Raw genomic sequence first — 23925 nt, 5'->3', positions numbered from 1 at the left:
AAGAGTGTGATGCCGGATGCTGCCCGACTTGCTGTGCTTTTCCTGCACCACACCCTTGACTCTGATCTCCAGCATCTGCAGTCCTCACTTTTGCCTCTTTCTAATTAACACTGACCCAGCCAGCGATGCACATACTTAGAACATATTTTTTCTAACTTTACTTTAAATCCTCTTGATCCTGAAAAAGGAAAGTGATTCTCATACCATGTTTGAAGAGTTTTCCTTTTAGCCTTGTTTAGTGACCATTCCCATGCCCTAATTTACAACACGAGGTGTTACTCTGAGCTGTGACTGTATCAAGATTAGAACTCAGATATTTATAGCTCATCCTTGAGAATAAATACTACGAGCTTTCATAAATTGCTACCCTGTGTGCAGAAAATAGTCTCTGAATGTCTCACTTCCTCCCACATTCCCCTTCAGCTTGCACGTCATCACAAACAACAGTCACATTCTGAACTGAACATCATTGCACAAATCCCTCAACACACATTCACCATCTCCAAACTTCAGACACTCACTCAACAATCTACCCACACCTACAACCCACCAGCACACACTCACCATCTCCAAACCCCTGACATACACTCACCTTCTTCAAATCCTGACACACACCATCTTCAAATCCGCCAACACACACTCACCATCTCCAAACTTCAGACACTCACTCGGCAATCCACCCACACCTATGACCCACCAGCACACACTCAACATCTCCAAACCCTGACACATGCTCACCATCTCCAAACCCTGATACACACTCATCATCTCCAAATCCCCAGCATACACTCATGGAGTCATAGAGTCAGACTGCATGAAGACAGATTGTTTGGTCCAACCAGTCCATCCTGATCCTAATCCGAAACTAAACTGCTCACTCCTAGCCCAGACCCCTACAAACCTTTTCTATTTATGCACTTACCTAAATGTCTTTTTAATGTTTGAACTGTACCCACATCCACCATTTCGTCTGGAAGTTCATTCCACATATGAATCACATGCTGTGTAAAAAAAATTGCCCCTCATGTATTTTTAAAATCTTTCTCCTATCATCTTGCAAAAATGCCCACTAGTATTGAAATCTGCCACCCTAGGGAAATATTCCTCCCATTCAACTTATCTACACCTCTCAGGATCTCCATAAGGTTACTCTCAACCTTCTAAGCTCCACGATAAAGTTCCCAGCCTCTCATTATAACTCAAACATTCTTTGCCTGGCAACATCTTGGTGAATCTCTTCTGAACCCATCCTCCAACTTAATAATATCCCTCCTTTAACTGGGAGACAAGAACTGTACACAGTACTCCAGAAGAGGCCTCAGCAACATCCAGTGTAACCTCAACATAATGTGCCAACTCCAACACAAAAAGGTCTGAGCAATAAAGACAAGCATGCTAAATGCTTGCTTAGCCACAATTTCCAAACACCAACACACAATCACCACGTCCAAACCAGCAACACAAACTCACCACCTCTAAACCATCAATTCACACTCATCATCTCCACATCCCCAACACACAATCACCATCTCCAAATCCCCAACACACACTGATCATCTCCAAACAACCAATAGATGCTCGCCATTTCCACATTCCCAACATACACTCACAATCCCCAAATCCCCACCACCCACTGACCATTTCCAAACCCCAACACAGACTTACCATCTCCAAATCCCTGACACACACTTACCATCCCCAAACCCACAACACAGACTCACCAACTCCACATCCCCAATACACACTCACCATCTCCATATCCCCAATACCCACTGACCACCTTCAAATACCCAACGCATGCTCACCATTTCCACACCTCTGAAATACACACACTATCCCCAAATCCCCAACACACACCTACCATCTCCAAATACCCAATACACCCTCACCATCTCTACACCCCATCACACCCTCACCATCTCCACACCCCCAACACACACCCTCCATCTCTAAACCCCCAACACATACTCCCTATCTCCAAACACCCAACACACACTCACCATCTCCAAACCCTAACACATGCTCACCTTCTCCAAATCCCCAACACAAACTCATCATCTCCAAACCCCCAACACACACTCACTATCTCCAAACCCCCAAAATATTCTCACTGTCTCGAAACCCCCAACACACACACACCATCTCCAAAACACCATCACGCACTTACCATCTCGAAAACACCAACACACAATCACCATCTCCACACCCGCAGCACATACTGCCCATCTCCACACCCCCAACATTCACTCCCTCTTACCACACCCCCAACGCACACTTACTATTTCCACACCCTCAACACATACTCACCATCCCTAAACCCTCAACACACACTCACCATCTCCGAACACCCAACACACACTCACCATCTTCAAACACTAACACTAACACACACTTACCATCTCCAAAGACAGGCAGGAAATGGAAGAGGTGAATTGAACAGGGACAATGAGGGAGAGGGAGAAAGGGAGAGATACGAAGGATGATTGAACAAACAAAAGAAAGATTGAGAGAAAGAAAGAAGGAAAACCAGGGAGAAATTATAATAATGTGAACAAAAGGATGTACGAGGCAGAGGGACACAGATAGATTGATGGGGTTAGAGAGCGACAGAGCGGGAGAGTTGGGAATCAATGCAGAGATCGAGATGGAGCGATGGGGATGAACCTGAAGGTAGGAAGATAAAGTAATGGAGAGATGGAGATAGAGATAAGGATCAAGATATCAAGACGGTAAGGTATGGAGAGAAATTAGGACAGATAAATGTACAGAGAGGTAGAGAGAGAGAGAGAGAGAGAGGCGGGCATGGAGATATGAAGATAAAGAAAGCTGGAGCGGGTCCCGGCGCCGTACTCACACATTCAGACTTCAAATGTAAATCCTGGAGAGAGACGGAAAGCGGCCCATCTAAGGATTCCGCATGGTCCTAAAGTCCTGCCTTCCAAAAGCCTTTAAATCCGCACAAATCAAACTCTGTGAGATTCTGCATGGTTTTATCTTGTGGAGTAGTCTACAAAACCTGAAGTCATTACAGCTTGAATAATAGTGGGGAGAAAGGTCAAAGTCTAGAGCCGAGTTTGAGCGTCTGAACTGCTTCGGGAATCTGCCTTGTCGCTATTTATTTGCCATCTTCTCGGGAGAACTGACCAATGCCCCATCTAACCGGGAAAGTATGGAGCGATCGAGTGGGACTGACAGGGTGACTTTTCTTAAAAAGCTTATCGGGTCGGATGGGCTTTTTAATCAGGAAACCCCCCTGCACCCCGCCATAACATTCCTCTCTGGCCACCTGAAGAATCAAACGCACCTCCTGATCCTGGATCGCCCGCAGGTTTCCCGGCCGCATTCCCAGTTTTCCCGAACGCCACAGACGCAGGGAGCAAACGACTGCTGGTGGATATCGCACTGCTGTTTGTGGGATCTTGCTGTGCGTAATCCGGCAGCTGCATTTCCGCGGTGACTACCGTTTCAGGAAAAGAAGTGTTTGATGGCTAGGAAAGGGTTTTGGGTTCATTGCTGGGCTGGTGAAAAAACAGGTGCTTCAGAAATGCAATTCCTTTGTTTCAGCATCACCAAGGGATGATTAGTGAATATCTGAGTGGGGTGGACCCTGTCCAGCGGAATAGAGAAGAGGTTTTATTCACTTCTTTGGTGTGTGAGAGGGTCTGTCTCACTCTGACCCTCCGTGTTCAAGTGGCCCACAACAACTCCCATCTTCTAACGCACCGCCCTCAGTCCCTCCCAGCTCCCGAATTGTTGGCATTCCAGAGCTTGAAATCCCGACTGGAAACAGGAATGAACTGGGAGTCCAGTGGGGTAAAATAAAGAAACATCCCAAAGGAATTCTCTGCCCCACACTCTGCCTCCACGCCTGGGACAACAGCAGCAATAACTCGGGGTTCATTGAAAGGTAGAAAGTGTTCAGAAACTGATCTTGGATTCGATTTAAAAGATATCCGAGGGCAGAGGAGGTAAGCAAGGTTTCCCGAGCCCCTGCATTTCTGGCCCATGGACAGTTTTGCTCGTAAAAAGGCGCTATACCAATGCAATTTCTTTGCGTCCACCTGGACGGTCCATTTTTTGTAATACCTCAGTGATCTTGGGCTGCAGGAGTCTTTAGTCACCAGAAACTATCCCCACCACCTCTCCCTCTCTCTCTCTCTCTCTGTCGCTGTGTGCCTCTCACTCACCGGCTGTTTCTGAAGGGGGTTTCCTACCCCGGGTTACTGCAATCTCCGATTGTGAACACAGACAGTTCCATTTTGAAGCTCCCAATTGGAGGCCGCCTTGATGCGCTGAGAGCCCGTGTGTGTGTGTGTGTGTCACTGGAGACGGGCCGAAAGTTCCCTCCTCCCCAGAGCTCGGCGCGTCCACACCTCCCAGATTCAGAGCAGCAGCAGCGTCGGCGCTGAGTGAATCACACGAAGGCAGCGCTCCCCGGCAGGCTGGGGAGAGGACATCACTTTCGCTCAGTGGAAATGCTGAGGCTGGGGAAAACTCTGCACACACACACACACACTTGGGGTTGTGGGGAATGCAGGAGACAGGGATCCGGGCTGTGTGGAGAAGCGAATAAATCAGCAAGTCAGACTCCCTACACAGAGGAAACAGGCCATTCGGCCCGCCAAGTCCACACCGACTCTCCGGAGAGCATCCCACCCAGACTCACCCTATCCCAGTAACCCTGCGGTGCCCATGGCTCAGCCACCTGACCCCCCCCCCCCCCCTCCCACCCAACGCATCCCTGAATACAGCAGGGCAATTTAGCATGGATCTATCTACCTAACCGGCGCGCCTTTGGACTGTGGGAGGTAACCCACACGGGCACCGGGAGAATGTGGAAACTCCACGCAGACATTCGCCCAAGGCTGGAATTAAACCTGGGTTCCTGGTACAGTGAGGCAGCAGTGCGGGGATCTGAATCCGGGATAACAAGGGAGTCCCACCGCCCCCAGCCGGGAGGGAGAGGGTTTTAGGTATCAGGAGCAGGAAACCAAGTTGAATGCGGACTGAACGTCGGGGGCTGGAGTGGGGGCAATTCCCGGAATCTCGAAATTCTGAGGCTGCGGTCACATGGTGTGATATTCACCCCAAATCGCCCTGAATTCCCAGCTCCGTTCAAATCCCGGGATCCGGAAACGGGGCTTCAGGGGATGGGATGGATTGGATTCTCACGGACACAAAGTCTCACTCCATTGACATGAAGCCCACCTGAGCTGAGAGACGTGAGGACAAACATCATTCAAGACCGAGGCTCCTGTGGGCTGGGGGACAGGAGGGGAGGCTGGGGGTGGAAAGTTGGACAGAGCGGAACCTGATGTCGACTCTCATTTATTGTCTCGGCGAAAGAGGGTACTGTAGATGCTGGAGATTAGAGTCAAGATTAGAGTGGTGCTGGAAAAGCACAGCAGGTCGGCAGCATCGCAGGAGCAGGAAAATCAACGTTTCGGGCAAAAGCCCTTCATCAGGAATGTGATGAAAGGCTTTTGTCCGAAACGTCGATTTTCGTGCTCCTCGGATGCTGCCTGACCTGCTGTGCTTTTCCAGCACCACTCTAGTCTTGAATCTCATTTATTGTCCACCTCCAAAGCACATAGACAGAATTACACTCTGAGCGGGAGGTAGATGTGAAACCAGACCAGCTCTCTCACTGTCTCCAAAGACAGAAATAACTTTCTATTGTCTAGCGCCTTTCGCGCGCCCCCAGCCTGTCCCAAACCTTCACGAACAGTGAGATGCAATTGCAGTTGTTGTTGTACGCGTGCAGTCTCTCCTGTGCGTTACACCCTCCCTTGCTCACCGGGGGTGCTGTCCATTCCTGCCCTCAGTTTGGTAGCACAGCCCAGTTTCATTTTCCTGATTGCCTCATCTCTACCATTCACTTTATCTCTGATTTTATTCAACACAGTCTCACTGGACTCAAAGTCTATAATGGTGAATTTATATTCCAGAATATATTCCAAATCACATCATTATCCAGTCAGCTACGTTTCTCTCAACCATAATATTTTAACCTTTCACTAATTGATCAGGGAACACTTTACAGTGGGTTGCTTGAAGACCATTTAACTGTGGAAAAGATCTGATGGACAGTGATTTTTGTTGAGACATAAACATTGGCCCCAGGATACTGAGGAAAACTCCAATGGTCTTCAAAATACCAGCTGTGGGATCTTGAAAACCAAACCAGATATGATAGGCAGGGCTACGTTTTAATGATGCTTTCAAAAATGGTATTTCTGACAGCACAACAGTCCCTCAGTGTTGCTTCCCTGACACTACAGCACCTTTTCACTCAGTATTGACCCTCTGACAGTGCAGCACTCCCTCAGTCCTGACCGTTCAACAGAGCAGCACTCCCTCAGTACTGACTCTTTGACAGTGCAGCACTCCTTCAGTCCTGACCATTTGACAGAGCAGCACTCCCTCAGTACTGACTCTTTGACAGTGCAGCACTCCTTCATTACTGACCCTCTGACAGTGCAGCACTCCCTCAGTACTGACTCTTTGACAGTGCAGCACTCCTTCATTACTGACCCTCTGACAGTGCAGCACTCCCTCAGTACTGACCGTTCAACAGAGCAGCACTCCCTCAGTACTGACTCTTTGACAGTGCAGCACTCCTTCAGTCCTGACCATTTGACAGAGCAGCACTCCCTCAGTACTGACTCTTTGACAGTGCAGCACTCCTTCATTACTGACCCTCTGACAGTGCAGCACTCCCTCAGTACTGACTCTCTGACAGTGCAGCACTCCCTCAGTACTGACTCTCTGACAGTGCAGCACTCCCTCAATACTGACTCCCTGACAATGCAGCACTCTCAGTACAGTATTCCTCCTCTAATGGTGTATCACTCACTTTGTACTAATCTTCCGACAGCTCAGATTCCCTCAATTCCCATTAATTCTCTGAATGTTCTGACACTATGTGCCAACAACAAATTGCTGATGAAAGGTGTGAATGCCTGCTTCTCGAAATGGCAATGTGTTTGGTCTGTAACTTAAACATGGGCATTGCATCAATCAGAGTTTGCCCTGAGAGACTATATGGAACAGATAAAGTCACATTTCAGTCAGCTGTGTCTCCTGTTCATGAAATGGCTCAAAACATTCAACTGTATTTTGCTGACTTTTAGATATACTGTTGTCCTGAGTAATGTGTTCAGGAATGGTACAACTCACATCTGGAATAGGTGGGGTTTGAACCTAGATTCAAAGGTAGGGACACTAAGACAATGTTAAGTGAGCTTTTTTTTTGCACTCAATACATCAGCACAGAATGTGTAGGACCATTATTGGCACTGTCTTCAGAGAGTGCAGTCTACTCTCTGTAATTCCCAACCAAAGTCAACCCACTCCCACCAAACACAAGACCAATAGAGGGTCTTATTGCCTCTGGATAAAACATTAAACTTAGGCCAATGCTCTCCACAGCTTGTGATATTTCAACATTTCAACTCATTCTTACAACCTGCACAACTGCGTTTGTTTCCAGCCATCTGTTGAAGTGGAATATTGAGGTTTTGGTGTTAAATATTTATACCTTGTCGACTGATTAAAGATTCTCACACACCACATTAATTCACCAAACATTGAAATGAAGGAGCAATTTATATGGTAACATAAGCATTGTTTATATATTCCACACCATTGGTAATCAGAATCAATTATTAACATCAGTGTTTGGGATGTGATTTTATTTCTCTCCACATTTTAAACTGTCGGCATTTTAAAGCATTTCTTCTGGGAACATGAGTGTCGCTAAGAAAGCTGGCATTGATTGGTCGTCCCTCTTTCCTGAGAGATTGTTTAACCTCCCAATATGGATCAAGTTAACCCTTCACTTTTAAAATTTTCTTTGAGGGTATTGCAGTATTCACTGGACATTCCGAGTTGCCTCTTGATATAACTAGCTTGTGAGGGCAGTTAAGAGTCAACTGCACTGCTTTTAGACTGGAGTTACATGTAGCCCAGAATAGGCAATGATGATTGATTTCATTCCCTAAAGGGCATTAGTAAAGCAGATGGATTTCAGTAACAATCAACAGCGGTTTCATTCTCATTATTGAAGCACAGTGGCTCAATGGTTAGCACTGCTGCCTCACAGTGCCAGGGACCTGGGTTTGATTCCCACTTCGGGCGACTCTGTGTGGAGTTTGCACATTCTGCCCGTGTCTGTGTGGGTTTCCTCTGGGTGTTCAGATTTCCTCCCACAATCCAAAGATGTGCAGGTTAAGGTGAATTGGCTGTGCTTAATTATCCATAGTATTTAGGGTAAAAGTAGGGGAATGGGTCTGGGTGGGTTACTCTGCAGAGGGTTGGTGTGGACTTGTTGTGCTGAAGGGCCTATTTTCATACTGTAGGTAACCCACTCTAATTGCAATTTTCACCATTTGCCTTATTAGGGTTTTAATGCAGGTCCCTGTACCATTAATCTAGAATTTGGGCTAATCACCTTCTAACATACCACTATGCTACTGCTTCCTTATACAGTTTCCTGAGGAAGTGGATATTGATTTTCCAAAAGCTTCAGATTATTTTTCAGCTTTGGCTGCTGTTGCAAAGGTGGCAGCCAATGTGTGCACAACATGATTTCACAAGCATCAATGAAATAAATTTTCATATAACATGTTTTGTCAGATGTCGGAGGCACTCTGGGATCAATAAGCACAGAATGGCATGTTCCAGGTTCATACTATGAAAAGAAAAAGAATGAATTGGGTATTCGTTTCCTGCCTTTCGTGAATTATGTCACCAAAGACTATAGCTTTAAGGGCAATCAGGAGGAGCATGACTGAATGAATCAAGTCTTGACCATTCTTCCATTCTCATGACACAAAAGGGGTTTGCATTTTTCACAGGGATTTTTGGATATGTTGCTTCCATATCAGAGGTGAGGTAAGCTCCTAGCTCAGGCAAGTAACTGTGATTGACAGCTCAATGCACTCAGCCCCAACTCCACAGCATAAGAGATGCAGTGTGCAGAAACTTCTATCCCCTCACCCCCACTCTCTGTTCCTCTTCCACATGTTTGCATTCCCGTACTGCTATCTTTTCTCTCTTTCTGTCCTTCTCTTGTGGTTTTTCTCTCTTAATATCTGCCTATTTATCTCCGACTACCTCATTCTCTGTCTGTTTGTCTAGCCTCCCTTTATTTGTGTCTTTATTTCTCCCAGTATCTCTTTCTTTCTCTGTCACTCTCTCTATATTTCCATCTCTCCATCATCCTTCTTGTCTCTTTTTGTTTCTCATCAGACATTCACTGTCTCATTCACTCTGCCTGTTGCATTATCTCACTGCCTCCCTTTGTCTGTCTCTCTGTCTGTCTCTATTTTCCCATCTTTGTCTTTCTCTTTTTGAATTGGATCATCACAATTAAGTTTACTGTAAACCTTCTCTGTTCCTGTATTTATTGAACAATTAATACAACAGAGAATCAGTATTGGAAGATCTCTATAACCCTGGCCTCTTGTGTCAGAACCTGGAACCAACCAGTGAGTTTATCTTAAACTTGATTTTGTGTAACGAGACAAGATTCAAGTATGACCTCAGAGTAAAGACATCCTTGGTAGAAGTGACCACAGTATTATTGAATTTTACATCCACATTGAAAAGGTGAATACTGGGTTTAAGGCTAAGCTTTTAAACTTAAGAAATGACATATGTGTGGCATATATGAAAGGAGAGCTAGTTGAAATGATCTGGGATAATAGGCTAGTTGTAAGAAGTATTTGGAAATTAGCACTATTCAATCAGAAGCTGAACTGACTAGCCATTACAAATACAGTGGCTGCAAGAGCAGGTCAGAGGCTAGGAGTAAGGCAGAGAGTAATGCTCTTCCTGATTCCCCAAAACCTGTCCATCTACAATGTCCAAATCAGGATTGTAATGGAATACTCCCCATATGCCTAGATGAGTGCAGCTTCAACAGCACTCAAAACGGTTGACGCCATTCAGAGGAAAACAGGGTACAATACTTGATTGGCACCACATCCACAAACATTCACACTGTCCACAAGTGATGCACTGTAGCAGCATGTGTACCATCTACAAATGCACTTTAAAAGCCCAGCAAGGCCCTTTTCACTGCCCACTCCAAAAGCATCACCACTACCATCTAGAAAGGCAATGACAGGCGGTGTAGATGATTGTCGTAGAACTGCAAGTCACTCTAAGTCACTCACTGTCTGGATATGAATAGCTATGGCTGTTCCAAGGTTGTTACTGGGTCAAAATCCTGAAACAGAATTGTGGAGTACATGAAATGGACAGTAATGGTTCAAGAAGACAGGCCGGCATTATCTTTTCAAGGGCAATTATGATTGAGAAATAATTGCTGGCCTGGCCAGCAAAGCTCACATTGAATGAATGAAGTTTTAAAAATAGGAACAGTGGTGTACATTCAAGGGATATTTTAGAATAAGTATATTCCAGTAATAAGGAAAAATACTAATGGGAGGACCCACCATCTTTGCTTAAATAAAGACATTAAAGAAAGAATCAAACAACAAAAGGGAAAGCAGAAAAATGCACAGAGGTGATTGACTGATCATTAGTCATAACGTTAAAGAACTACTGAAAATAACTTAAAGATCAGTCAGGAAGAAGACATTAAGGTATGCAAGGAAGCTAACTAGACTTATTAAAATGGAAAGCAAAGGTTTCTACAGGTATTTAAAAAACAAAGGGAAAAAAATAAAATGAATGTTGATCCTCCAGAGAGTGAGAATTGGGAGTTAAAATTAAATTATAAGGAAATAGCAGATGAAATTATCAAATATTGCACTGCTGTCTTCAATATTCAAGATTAAAAAAAAGCCATTGCAGTAATATCTGAATGTCAAGAGGTGGGAGGTTGAGCCGAATGCCATGAAATTAAAGTGACTGAGACAGTGGTGTCAAGCCAGATTTCCTTTATCCTGCTATCTTAAAAGAGATGGCTACTGAGGTAACAGATGAATTGGCATTAATTTTCCAAAATTCACTAGATCCTGAAAGGGTTCCATCAGACCAGACAGTAACAAATGTAACTCTTCTACCCAAGAAGTGAAGGAGAAATAAATCAGGAAATTATAGGTTACAATTAGTATGAATTTTAAAAATAGGAAGAGCGACAGACATTCAAGGGATAACAGTTAGCTTAATGTCTGCCATGCAGAAGATTTTAGAATTGCTCAATAAGGGGTTTATCGATGGTCATTTAGAAAAAAAATCAAAGTTATCAGTGAGAGGAAGCATTTATTTTTGTGAATGAAAAACATGTTTCTAGAATTTGTTGGAGTTCTTTCAAGGAGTAACATGCACTGTGGATAAAGGGAAGCCTGTAGACATGCTATACTTGGATTTCCAGAAGCATTTGTTAAGGTTTTGCATCAAAATATGTTGCACAAAGTATCAACTCATGTGTTGGGTTGCCACATTAGCACATGCCTCCCTTGTTTCTTGGATGGAGGAATTGCATTTTCTACTTTCCAGTTTTGAACTTGTCATTGGCATCTGGCAGAAAGCAGACAGTATGCATAAATGGTTCCTTTTTGGATTGGCAGGATGTATGACTGGGGCCTCAACATTTTACAATCAGTGACTTACAACAGGAGAGCAAAAGACATGGAAGTTCAATTTGCAGCTGAAAAAAGCACAAGTAGGAAAGTATGCCGTGAAGGGGATTCAATAAAGTTGCAGAAAGATAGATCTGACATGAAACAATAGATTAAAAATCTACCAGATGGAGGATTATGGGAGAAAAAATGAAATTGCTCACTTTATGAGGAAGAATATGAAAGCAGAATGTTGCTTTACCAGACAATGACAGCAGGCTCCAAGATGCAAAGGTATCTAATCGCTTAAATGACTTAAGACTTAGGAAGAATAGAAATGTAGGAAAGAGAGAAGGAGGATTGGTGTTTTGGGTGAGGGATAACATTATGGCTGTACTTAGGAAGGATATTCCTGGGAGATTGTTCAGTGAAGTTATATGGGTGGAACTGAGAAATAAGAAAGGGATGATTATTGGGATTGTATTATAGGAACCTCCCTCAGTAATCAGTGGGAAACAAATACGGAAGGAGATCTCGGGTACATGTAAAAATAATAGGGTTGTAATAGTAAAAGATTTTAACTTTACAAACATAGATTGGACTGCCATAGTGTTAAGGGCTTGGATGCAGAGGATTTTTTTTTAAAACATTTTGTGTAAGAACATTTGTTTTTCAATATGTGGATATACATGCTAGAGAATGAGCAACACTGACCTTCTGTTGAGAAATAAGGCTTTAGTGTCACTGCAGGAGTACTTTGGGGCAAGCGATCATAATTTTATGAGTTTTAAGATAACTATGCAAAAGCATAGAACTAGTCAAAAAGTTAAAGTTGTAAATTTGAGTAAGGCCAATTCTGAGGGTATCAGACAGGAACTTTCAAAAGTTGATTGAGAGATGTTATTTGCAGGTAAAGGAACTATTGGAAAGTGGGAGGCCTTTAAAAATTAGATAACAAGAGTTCAGAAGTAGGCTTTTTTTCCTGTTATTGTGAAGGGCAAGGCTGATAGATGTAGGGCATGCTGGATACTGGATGACGAGAGATATTGAGACTTTGGTCAAGAAAAATATGGAGGCAATATGTCTACTATAGACAGCTGGGATTGAATGAATCCCCAGAAGATTATTAGAGCAGTAGGGGTATACTTAAGAGGTAAATCAGGAGGGCAAGTAGGAGACATGAAATAACTTTGGCAAATAGAGTTAAGGAGAACCCAAAGACATTCTTTAAGTAGATTAATGGCAAAAGAGTAACTAGGGAGAGAATAGGACCCCTTAAAGTCAACATGGTCATCTGGTCTGTGGAACTACAGGTGATGGGTAAGATTCTAAATGAATATTTCAAGTCAGTATATACTGTGGAGAAGGACATGGAAGCTAAGGAACTTGGATAAATAAATAGTGATGTCCTGAAATGAGTTCATATTACAGAAGAGGAGATGTTGGCATTCTTAACATGCATGAAAGTTGATAAATCCCTCAGACCTGATCATGTGTTTCCCACCAGAACTTTGGGGAAGTCAGTAAAGTGATTGCTGGGCCCCTTGCTGAGATATTTGCATATTGATAGCCATGGGCGAGGTGTTGGAAGACTAGAGGTTGGCTAATGTGTGCCCTTATTTATGAAAGGCTGTAAGGAAAAGTCAGGGAACAGTAGACCAGTAAGCCTTACATCAATGGTTCGAAAGTGTTGAGGGGATTCTGAGGGACAATATTTATATATATTTGGATTAACAAAAACTGATTAGAGACAGTCAACATGGCTTTGTGTATGGAAAATTGTGTCTGACTAACTTGATTCAATTTTTTGATGAGGTGAAAAAGAAGATTGATGAAGGCAGACTGGTAGATGTTAACTATATGGACTTCAGCAAAGCATTGAACAAGATTCCCATGATCGACTGGGGGATCCAGGGGGAGCTAACCAATTGGTACAAAATTAGCTTGAAGCTAGGAGACGGAGGGTGCTAGTTGCTTTTTGGACTGAAGGACGGTGACCAGTGGTGTGTCACAAAGGTCAGTACTGAGTCCACTGCTTTTTGTCATTTATGCAAATGATTTGGATGTGAATGTAGGAGGTACGGTTTATAAGTTGCCAGGTGATACCAAAATAGGTGGTGTAGTGAACAGTGAAGAAGAATATCTCAGAATACACCAGGACCTTGATCAAATAAGTCAGTTGTCCGAGGAGTTGCAGATGGAGTTTAATTTTGATAAGTGTTTTGTGTTGCACTTTGATAAGGTAAACCAGGGCAGGATTTAAACATTTCATGGTAGGGCCCTAGGGAGTGTTGCCAAACAAAGAGACTGGAGGATACAGGTGCATTCTTCCTTGAAAGTGGAGTTACAAGGTGACAGATTGGTGAAGAAGGCATTTGACACACTTGCCTTCGTTGCTCAGAATATTGAGTATAGAAATTAGGATGTTATTTTGCAGCTGTACAGGACATTGGTGAGGACATTTGTCGGGTACTGTGTACCATTCCAGTTGCCCTTCTGTAGGAAAGGTGTGGTTAAACTTGAAAGGGCAGAGAAAAGATTTACAAGAATGCAGCTGGGACTGGCAGGTTTAAGTTATAGGGAAGAGGTTGATTTTTTTTCCCTGCAGCATCAGAGGCTGAGGGGTGACCTCATAGATGTTTATAAAATCATAAAGGGCTTGGATAGAGTGAATAGCTAAGGTATTCAAAACTAGAGGGCATAAATTTAAGTTGAGAGGGTAAAAATTTAAAAAGGACAGGAGGGTAATTCTTTCATATGGAGGGTGGTGTATGTATGGAACAAGCTGCCAGAGGAAGTGGTAGAGGCTGGCACAATTACAACATTTGAAAGACACCTGGGTAGGTATATGAATAAGAAGAGTTGAGATGGATATGGGCCAAATGCTGGCAAATGGGAATAGGTGAGATTCGAACGTCTGGTCAGCATGGGTGAGTTGGACTTAGTGTTTATTTCCATGCTGTATGACTCTATGATTCAAGTTATCTTACAGACTTAAGTAAACTAAATGCAGATACATGCAGATACATCAATAATTAAGAAGGCTCATAGAATGCTGCGTTTATTCAGATGCCAAAGTTAACGCATTGTGCTCAGTTATTTGGGACATTTGTGTGATCACATCTCGAAAATGTCTTCAATTTCTATACTAAAGAAAGGATGTAAATACACCTTCTGACACTGATGGATCTGGTGATCTCAGATTGATACCTGGAATAAGTGGGTTGTTTTTTGATAAGAAGTTGGGATTGTTTTTACTGGGGTTAAGAAGAATGCTTTTGATTGGATTGAAGTCTGTAAGAACCTCATCAATCTTGACAAAGTGAATGGGAAAAAAAAAGTCTCCTCTTGTCAATAGGTCTTGAAATAAGAGGTTGAAATCGGGGTCGCCCTTTTGGAACAGAGATCGAGGAGAATACTTTTCTTTCAGAAAGTTGTGTGATTTTGGAACTTTGTCTCAGTAAATGATGGAGGGGAGTAATTGAATGTGTTTAAGGTGGACATGGAGTCATGGAGTCATCCAAAATGGCAACTTATAAACCGTATCTCCTACATTCACATCCAAATCATTTGCATAAATGACACCCTCGGTCCGACTCGTCCATGCTGACCAGATATCCTAAATCAATCTAGTCCCATTTGCCAGCACTTGGCCCATATCCCTCCTAAACCTTCCTATTCATATACCCATGCAGATGCCTTTTAAATGTTGTAATTGTACTAGCCTCCACCACTTCTCCAGCAACTCATTGACATAGTCAGTCAAGGGAATAAAAGGTTATCAAGGGAAGATAGTAGCATGGATTTTTAATACAAAGAGGTCAGCCATGATCTTATTGAATGGTGGAGTAGGGTCATTGGTCCTCATGGGCTACATCTGCTCCTAATTCATATATTTGTGGATTGCTTCCTCATGTCACTTGCTTAGTAATTACTTTTTATTGATGCATTTTGCTGAAGCAGGGAAGACGAGGTTGAATCTCTGAAGAATACTGCAAAATTAAGAAACCTCATACCATTTGTGTCACATAAGCATCTCATTATCCAAATTCCAATTTCAGTTCAGACAAGCGTTAAAAACAACAGATGTACATTCCTCATCATCGGTTAATATCTTGCTCATACAGTCAGGCATTGCTTAAACTCATTCTAGCCTGGTACCTTTTGCTCCATTCTTCATCAGTGTCTGTATATTCCTAATCCCTTTTGATTCTACAACCTTTCTGGAATGTTCCATTGATACTAGCCCCAAGGCGTCCTGCAGAAACTTCTGACACTGGCTAATGGTACACACGGTTCACCTGATACAAGATTTGCCTTTTTTTTAACTGTAACAGGAATAAAATATCCATTTAATGGTGATATTCTAATTACTGCTAACAATGAGATGTAAATAAAAGAGTTTGTTGAATTTCCTGAGAAGCAGGCAACAGTCACTCCCGGAAAAGGCAGTGACAGAGACGTAGCAGATTCAGTTAGGACAGGCTAGTCTAAGAAAGCAGCCACTATAGCACTAAGTAAAATTCAGGTGCCCAGACTTCAGGGTAGGCAGAATCTACAAGGACTCCCCAAAACAGGAGTGGTATCTATCTATGGTGCCAGAATGATTCATGGATGCAGCTCTGAGCATCAAATTTCAAGACAAATTCAAAAATCTTTGATTATTAAGTATTAATTGTAAAAAAAATCAGCAAGGAAATATCCTCCATTATTAAACTCTCCAAACATAGGGCCTGGTATGGTAAGGGATCCTGCTTAGATGCATCTTGAAACAAAAACTGCAGTCTTGATTTCCTTACTTAATGAAGGATGGCAGTGCATTTTCTGATGGTGATGAACCTGGTGGTCTCAGATTGACACCTGCAATGAATGGGTTGCTTTTTGATGAAAGTTTGGATGTATTTTCACTGAGTTTAGAAGAGTGTTTTTTGATTTGACTGAAGTCTATAAGTGGCTGACAAAGTGAACATTAAAAAAAATTTTCCTCTGTCGATGAGTTCTGAATTAAGGGGATTGTGTCCACACTTTAGAAAGAAGGCCAGGACCTTTGAAGAGAGTGCAGAGAAGTGGTATTGGAATTAGCAGCTTTGGTTAATACTGGAGAGACTGGAGGAACCTGGAGTGCTCTCCTTAGAGCAGAGATGTTGAGGGGAGATTTAATGCAAGTGTTAACATTCATGAAGGGTGCAGAGTAAATAAACATGCTTCCACTAGAGCCAGCAGGTTTCAATACTAGAGGACACAGACTGAAGGTGAATTGTCTCCATACTGTGCTGTATCATTCTGTGATTCTAAGCTCCTGGTACATTGTAATTATATCACATTACAATCATATTATGTGACTTCCACCAACATGTGAATCCAACAGCCACATTGGAGACAAAAGTCAATGTTGGATCATATGGAGAATCTTAAATAAAAGATTCCTCTTTCCCAAGAGTGACTGAACCCTACCATTAGACGGAAATGTGAGATCTCACTGACTCACAGAAAAGGAGCCTGGCTGTGTAATTTCATATTTTGCAATGTTGACGACTGTTCAGTGAATGAAATCTCAGCATAGTTGCTATTAACCCTGAGACTAGGTCTTCAGCTCATTCTGTCCTGCTTTGACGAGTGGGACTTATTTCCTGTACAGGTCCTGAAACTGAAATAGAGGCCCATTGATTGAAGTGACGAATTGCAGACAAGTCGCAAAGCAGTGAATGATAGGTCAGTCCAGCATTTGGGCCTGGGCTATGGGTGAACTAAGACAGAAAGCACAAGGTCCCTATATCTAGTCACTGCGGCTCTGTGTCTCCTTAAGTCAGTGAGTGCAGTTTAAAATACTGTTTTTAATCCACTAAAATGAACCATGTAATAAAGTAATAACACTGACAGGATAATGGTACATGGCTGAGCACTGATTAAGGGCTGCTGAGCGTGTCTGGAGTATGTAATGAACACATTGCAATCGCTCTTTCACCAGCTGATGTATGACTCCATTTTCTCTTGTGAATATATTTCTATGTTCAGCGGCTGTTTGCTCGAACTGATCACATTTCTCCAGTCTGCCTTTTGAATAAATCCACTTCCAATAATCGCTCCATGGTTGATTGGAGCCTCATTAGAGAATGAGTTGGATGTTAGCATCATTCATAGTCAGAGGATTTACAAAGCTTAAATAGGCCCTTCAGCCCAACAGGGCCATTCTGGTGGTTTTACTCCTTATGAATCTCTACCTACTCCTCTTCACCTCATTCGATCAGCAATTCTTCTCTTCCCTATTCCTCTTATATTCAACAAGTTTTCCCTTTCATGTCTCTATTATATTTTCTCAAGTAAGCCATGTGTTCCACATTGTAAGTTCATTTGTCCTGAATTCCCTATTGGATTTGGTAATAAATTGTTTCTATTTATGGCCTGAGGTTTTGGCCTCCTCCTGGTCCTGTGAACTGTGGGCGGCACGGTGGCTCAGTGGTTAGCACTGCTGCCTCACAGCATCAGGATTCCAGCCTCGTGGAATCTGTCTGTGTGGAGTTTGCACATTCTCCCTGTGTCTGCGTGGGTTTCCGCCCACAGTCCAAAGATGTGCGGGTCAGGTGAATTGGCCATGTGAAACTGCCCGTAGTGTTAGGTGCATTAGTCAGAGGAAAATGGGTCTGGGTAGATAACTCTTCGGAGGGTCGGTGTGGACTGGTTGGGCCGAAGGGCCTGTTTCCACACTGTAGGGAATCTAATCTAATCTAAAAACAGAGGTGTAGGCAGTATGCTGGCTCTGTAGTTAGTACAGCTGCCTCAGAACATCAGGAACCTGGGTTCAATTCCAGCCTCAGGTGACTACCTGCGTGGAGTTTGCACGTTCTCCCTATGTCCTGGAGGACATAGCACAGGATCAGTACTTGGGACTACGATGTTGTGGCCATAACGGAGACATGGGTTTCACTGAGGCAGGAATGGTTGCTTGATGTTCCAGGGTTTAGAACGTTTAAAAAGAACAGGGAGGGTGGAAAAAGAGGAGGGGGTATAGCATTGCGAATCAGAGAGTGCATCACAGCTACAGAAATGAAAGTTGTTAAGGAAGGTTTGTCTCCTGAGTCAGTATGGGTAGAAGTTGGGAACAGCAAGGGAACAGCCACCGCATTGGGGGTTTTCTACATATCACTTAATAGCAGTAGAGAGATTGAAGATCTCATAGGCGGCATAATATGGAAAAATGCAAAAGTAGCAGGGTTGTTGTTATGGGTGATTTCAACTTTCGCAATATTGACTGGAATCTCCTAAGTGGATATGGTTTGGATGGAGCTAATTTTGTCAGGTGTGTTCAGAAGGGTTTCCTTACTCAGTATGTCGACAGACCGACGAGGGGAGAAGCCATTTTGGATGTCGCGGTGGGAGAGCTCTTTGGTGACAGTGATCACAACTGCCTCACATTTAGCATAGCCTTGGAAAGTGAAAGGAGCAATTACCGAGGGAAGTTATTCAATTGGGGAAAAGGAAATTATGACGCTATCAGACAGGAGTTGGGAAGTATAGACTGGGAGCAATTGTTCCACCGAAAGGGCACAGAAGCCATGTGGAGGCTATTTAAGAAGCAGTTGTTGCTAGTGATGCACAAATTTGTTCCTCTGAGATGGGTAAGAAGAGGTAAGATTAAGGAACGTTGGATGATGAGAACAGAGGATCTTCTCGTCAAAAGGAAGAAGGCAGCTTATGTAAGGTGGAGGAAGCAAGGATCTAAGACAGCTTTAGAGGATTACAGGCTTGCTAGAAAGGAGCTCAGAAATGGACTGAGGAGAGCCAGGAGGGTGCACAAAAAAGGCTTGGCAAGAAAGATTAGGGAGAACCCAAAGGCGTTTTATTCTTATGTGAGGAATAAGAGAATGATCAGGGAGAAGGTAGGGCCAATCAGGGATAGCGGAGGGAACTTGTGCGTGGAGTCTGAGCAGATAGGGGAAGCCCTGAATGAGTTTTTTGCTTCACCAAGGAAAGGGAACTTGTTAGAAATGAAAACTTAAAGGAGCTGGGATACAGCCTTGACCAGATCAAAATTAATGAAGCTGATGTGCTAGAAATTTTGGAAAACATTAAGATTTAAAAGTGCCCTGGGCCAGACCATATTTATCCTAGGCTGCTTCAGGAAGTGAAAAAGGAGGTTGCTAAGCCGCTGGTGATGATATTTGCGTCCTCACGCTCCACGGGAGTTGCACTGGAGGATTGGAAGGAGGCGAATGTTGTTCCTCTTTTCCAGAAGGGTAATAGGGAAATCGCTGGCAATTACAGACCAGTCAGTCTTATGTTTGTGGTCAGCAAAGTTTTGGAAAGAATTCTGAGGGATAGGATTTATGACTATTTGGCAAAGCATAGTGTTATTAAAGGCAGTCAGCACGGCTTTGTGAGGGGCAGGTCATGCCTCACAAATCTTATTGTGTTCTTTGAGGAGGTGTCAAGACAGATCGACAAAGTTCAAGCAGTGAATGTGGTGTATATGGACTTCAGCAAGGCATTTGATAAGGTTCCCCATGGTAGGCTCATTCATAAAGTCAGGAAGTATGGGATACAGAGAGATTTGGCTATCTGGATTCAGAATTGGCTGGCCTGGAGGACAGTGTTGAGTGGGGTCCTGCAGGGCTCTGTACTTGGGCCTCTGCTCTTTGTAGCTTTTATAAATGACTTGCATGAGGAGGTTGAGGGGTGAGTTAGTAAATTTGCAGATAGCACGAAGGTTGGAGGTGTCGTCAATAGTATAGAGGGCTACTGCAGGCTGCAGTGCGACATAGACAGGATGCAGAGCTGGGCTGAGAAATGGCAGATGGAATTCAACCTGGATAAATGCGAAGTGATGCATTGTGGAAGGTCGAACTCTAATGCTGAATATAGGATTAAAGACAGGATTCTTGGCAGTGTGGAGGAACAGAGAGATCTGGGTGTGTAAATACATAGATCCCTCAAAGTTGCCACCCAAGTGGATAAGGTTGTTAAGAAAGCATATGGTGTTTTGACTTTCATCAACAGGGGGATAGAATTTAAGAGCCGTGAGGTTTTGCTGCAGCTCTACAAGTCTTTGGTGAGGCCACACTTGGAATATTGTGTCCAGTTCTGGTCGTCCTACTATAGGAAAGATACAGACGCTTTGGAGAGCATGCAAAGAAGGTTTACCAGGATGCTGCCTGGGCTGGAGGGCTTACCTTATGAAGAAAGGTTGAATAGGTTTGGACTTTTCTCTCTGGAGAGAAGGAGAAAGAGAGGAGATCTGATAGAGGTGTACAAAATAATGAGAGGGTCAAAATAATAGATAGAGTCAATAGTCAGAGACTTTTCCCCAGGGCAGGATTGACTGGTACGAGAAGTCATAGTTTGAAGATATTAGGAGGAAGGTATAAAGGAGATGTCAGAGGTAGGTTTTTTACACAGAGTGTTGTGAATGAATGGAATGCGTTACCAGCAGTGGTGGTGGAAGCAGAGTCATTGGGGACATTTAAGCAACTGCTGTACAAGCACATGGATAGCAGTGAGTTGAGGGGTGCGTAGGTTGTTACCATATTTTACTTCAGGATTAAATCTCGGCACAACATCGGGGGCAAAAGGGCCTGTTCTGTGCTGTACTTTTCTATGTTCTATGCTCCAGTTTCCTCCCACAGTCACAAAGATGTGCATGCTGAGTGGATTGGCTATGCTAAATTGCCTCTAGTGTCCAGGGACATGAAGGAAGATGAATTAGCCATGGGAAATGCAGGATTTAGGTATGGTTTGCGTGCTGTTTTGAGGGTTGGTGTGGACTCAACAGGCTGAATGGCCAGCTACTGGGGCTCCTGTGGCTGTGTCCCTAACCCTCTGAACCCACCAAGTTCAAGGCTTACCTGCTCCAAAAGTGTGTCAGAACATATAGATTAAAAACAAAACCTGCAAATTTAAGGGTTCATGTGATACAGTGGTAGAGTTCCTGGGCCAGAGTGTCTGGGTTCAAGTCTTATCAGCTCCAGAAGGATGTCATGACATGTCAAAACAGGTTAATTAAAATAGCGATACTGTCAGTGAAGTCAAAGTATTAACCCACTTAGCATGCCCAAAATGCACATTCAAGAAACTGAAAGAAAGCTTTCATAGGATTACTATGACTCAAGAAGCTGAATGCACCCTCCTTTTCCCATGTCCCAGTAAATAGAGTCATAAACCACAGAAACAGACTCTTTGGTCCAACCAGTCCAGGCCGAACATAATCCCAAACTAAACTGGCCCCACCTTCCTGCTCCAGGCCATATCCCTCCGAACCTTTCCTATTCATGTACTGATCTAAATGTCTTTTAAATATTGTAATTGCACTCACATCCACCACTTCCTCAGGAAGTTCATTCAACATGCGAACTGCCCTCTGTATAAAAAAATTGCCCTTCATTTTAAATCTCTCTCCTCTCACCTTAAAAATATGCACACTCATCTTGAAACCCCCCATCCTGGGAAAAAGACAACTACCGTTAAGCCTATCTATACCCCTCATTATTTTATAAACTTCTATAAGGTCACGTCTCAACTTCTGGTGCTCCAACGATAAAAATCCCAGCCTATTCTATTCTTTACAACTCAAACCTTCAATACCCGGCAATATCTTGGTAAATCTCTTCTGAACTCCCTCCAGTTTAATAATATCTTTCCTATAATTAGATGACCAGAACTGGACACAGTATTGCAGGTCTCACCAATGTCCTATAAAACCTCAACATGACTTCCCAACTCCTAACGTTGAAACATATTTAAGACCTGAGTAGCTGTTTGATCTGCTTATGAATGGTGGAACAGGTTTGAGAGATTGAATAGCATCTTCCAAATGATCTGAGTTTTGCAATGTCCTTCTTCTACTTCTGTGTTGGAAGTCACTGGAATCTGGATGTTTAATTTTATTGAATGTGTCAGTGTGAGTCTGTCTCTGTCCTGGAAAAGCAGCAATTAACAGGACTGAGTGAGCTGTTGATGAAACGTGTCATGTACAGTTTCAGTCTGAGACAGGCTCATAGGTTCACATAAATACTGAGATGAAGATTACTGGAGTCCTTTCTCCGTTTGTACATGTAGGTACTCCTGTGTGATGATATAATAATTTGCACTCTCTCTGTTCACCAGTAAATGGTAGTGTTTGCTCTGGCAATGCCTGATCCACAGCTCTTTCATGAACATTTCTTTGCAAACTGGGGTGTTGTGTGATTGCACAGCCCTGGTTAGAGTTAATATCCATGTTCAGAGGCTAGAGGAATGCACTGTCAATAATCCACAGGTCACACTGTGACATGAAAATATTTCTCCAGTTATGAAAACATAACTAAACACCTTACCTATATCACACAGGTGTTGGAGGAAACACAATGTTATGAACATAAAATGTATTTCATAAAGATGCAAAGATTGGTTAACATACAAAGTCGGTGAGCTCCTGTGGCTGTATCCCTAACCCTCTGAACCCAGCAAGTTCAAGTCTTATCTGCTCCAAAAGTGTGTCAGAACATATACATTAAAAACAAAACCTGCAAACCACAGATTCAAAGGATCATGTAATATAGTGGCAGAGTTCCTGGGCCAGAATGTCTGGGTTCAAGTCTCATCTGCTCCAGAAGGATGTCATAACATGTCAAAATAGGTTAATTAAAAGTAGCAACAATGTCAGTGAAGTCAAAGTATAAATGCTTAACCCTCTTATCATGTCTAAAATGCACATTCAAGAAATTGAAAGAAAGAGGGAAAATATTTTTCTGCAGATATTGGTTTTCAGAAAAAAACAAACATTGTGTCATTGAGATTTTCTTGAAGGCAGAAGGATAAAATGTAAGGTGTGTAAAGCTCTGCTGCTCTGACAATTTCTGGCAGGAATGGTCATATAAACATGCACAGTCATCTCTGAAGTCATCCAGACAGAGCTTCCAGGAAAATACAATCCCAAGACGTTTCTTCAATCACTCTCTCAAAAAATAAAACAGATAAATTTCATACTGAACTCAAAAAGGTTTACTTTTTAGGAATGAGAGAGATTTGCCAGCGTTGAAACTTTATTGCTGGAACAGCACAGCAGGTCAGGCAGCATCCAGGGAACAGGAGATTCGACGTTTCGGGCACAGGCCCTTCTTCAGGAAAGGGCCTGTGCCCGAAACGTCGAATCTCCTGTTCCCTGGATGCTGCCTGACCTGCTGTGCTGTTCCAGCAATAAAGTTTCAACTTTGATCTCCAGCATCTGCAGACCTCACTTTCTCCTCAGAGATTGGCCAGCAGCTTGCTCTGAGCAGGATTTCCTCCAACTGAACCAAACAATAACGAAAACCTTCTCCAGTCCATTCACTGTTCATAAATCATCCCAGTGCATTCATTTGATTTACAGGAAGTCTTGTACAGAATTCTCTCCAAAGTTCACAGTGAACTTTCAGTGGTC

General features: G+C 43.2%; 1 protein-coding gene across 4 annotated transcripts in view; it reads right to left on the bottom strand.

Annotated features, from left to right (window-relative positions):
• Positions 1 to 4569, bottom strand: part of LOC122541316 (netrin-G1-like) — a 41813-nt gene extending 37244 nt beyond the window's left edge. The window contains exons 1-2 of one of the 4 annotated variants that reach the window (XM_087978901.1): positions 4188 to 4569; positions 3305 to 3518 (exon numbers count right to left, since the gene is read on the bottom strand). The gene's annotated coding sequence lies outside the window, so the exon portion shown is untranslated. Of the gene's footprint in view, positions 1 to 2396; positions 2784 to 2854; positions 3118 to 3304; positions 3519 to 4187 lie in introns of those variants that run through there. The other 3 variants (XM_043677958.2, XM_087978902.1, XM_043677959.2) reach the window with 3 other exon arrangements.
• Positions 4570 to 23925: the final 19356 nt, after the last annotated feature.

Source organism: Chiloscyllium plagiosum, unplaced genomic scaffold, assembly GCF_037043375.1.
Source record: "Chiloscyllium plagiosum isolate Xiang-an unplaced genomic scaffold, Cpla_swu_hap1 HiC_scaffold_35, whole genome shotgun sequence".
Classification (NCBI taxonomy): domain Eukaryota; kingdom Metazoa; phylum Chordata; class Chondrichthyes; order Orectolobiformes; family Hemiscylliidae; genus Chiloscyllium; species Chiloscyllium plagiosum.
This window is presented reverse-complemented; position numbering and strand designations above follow the sequence as displayed.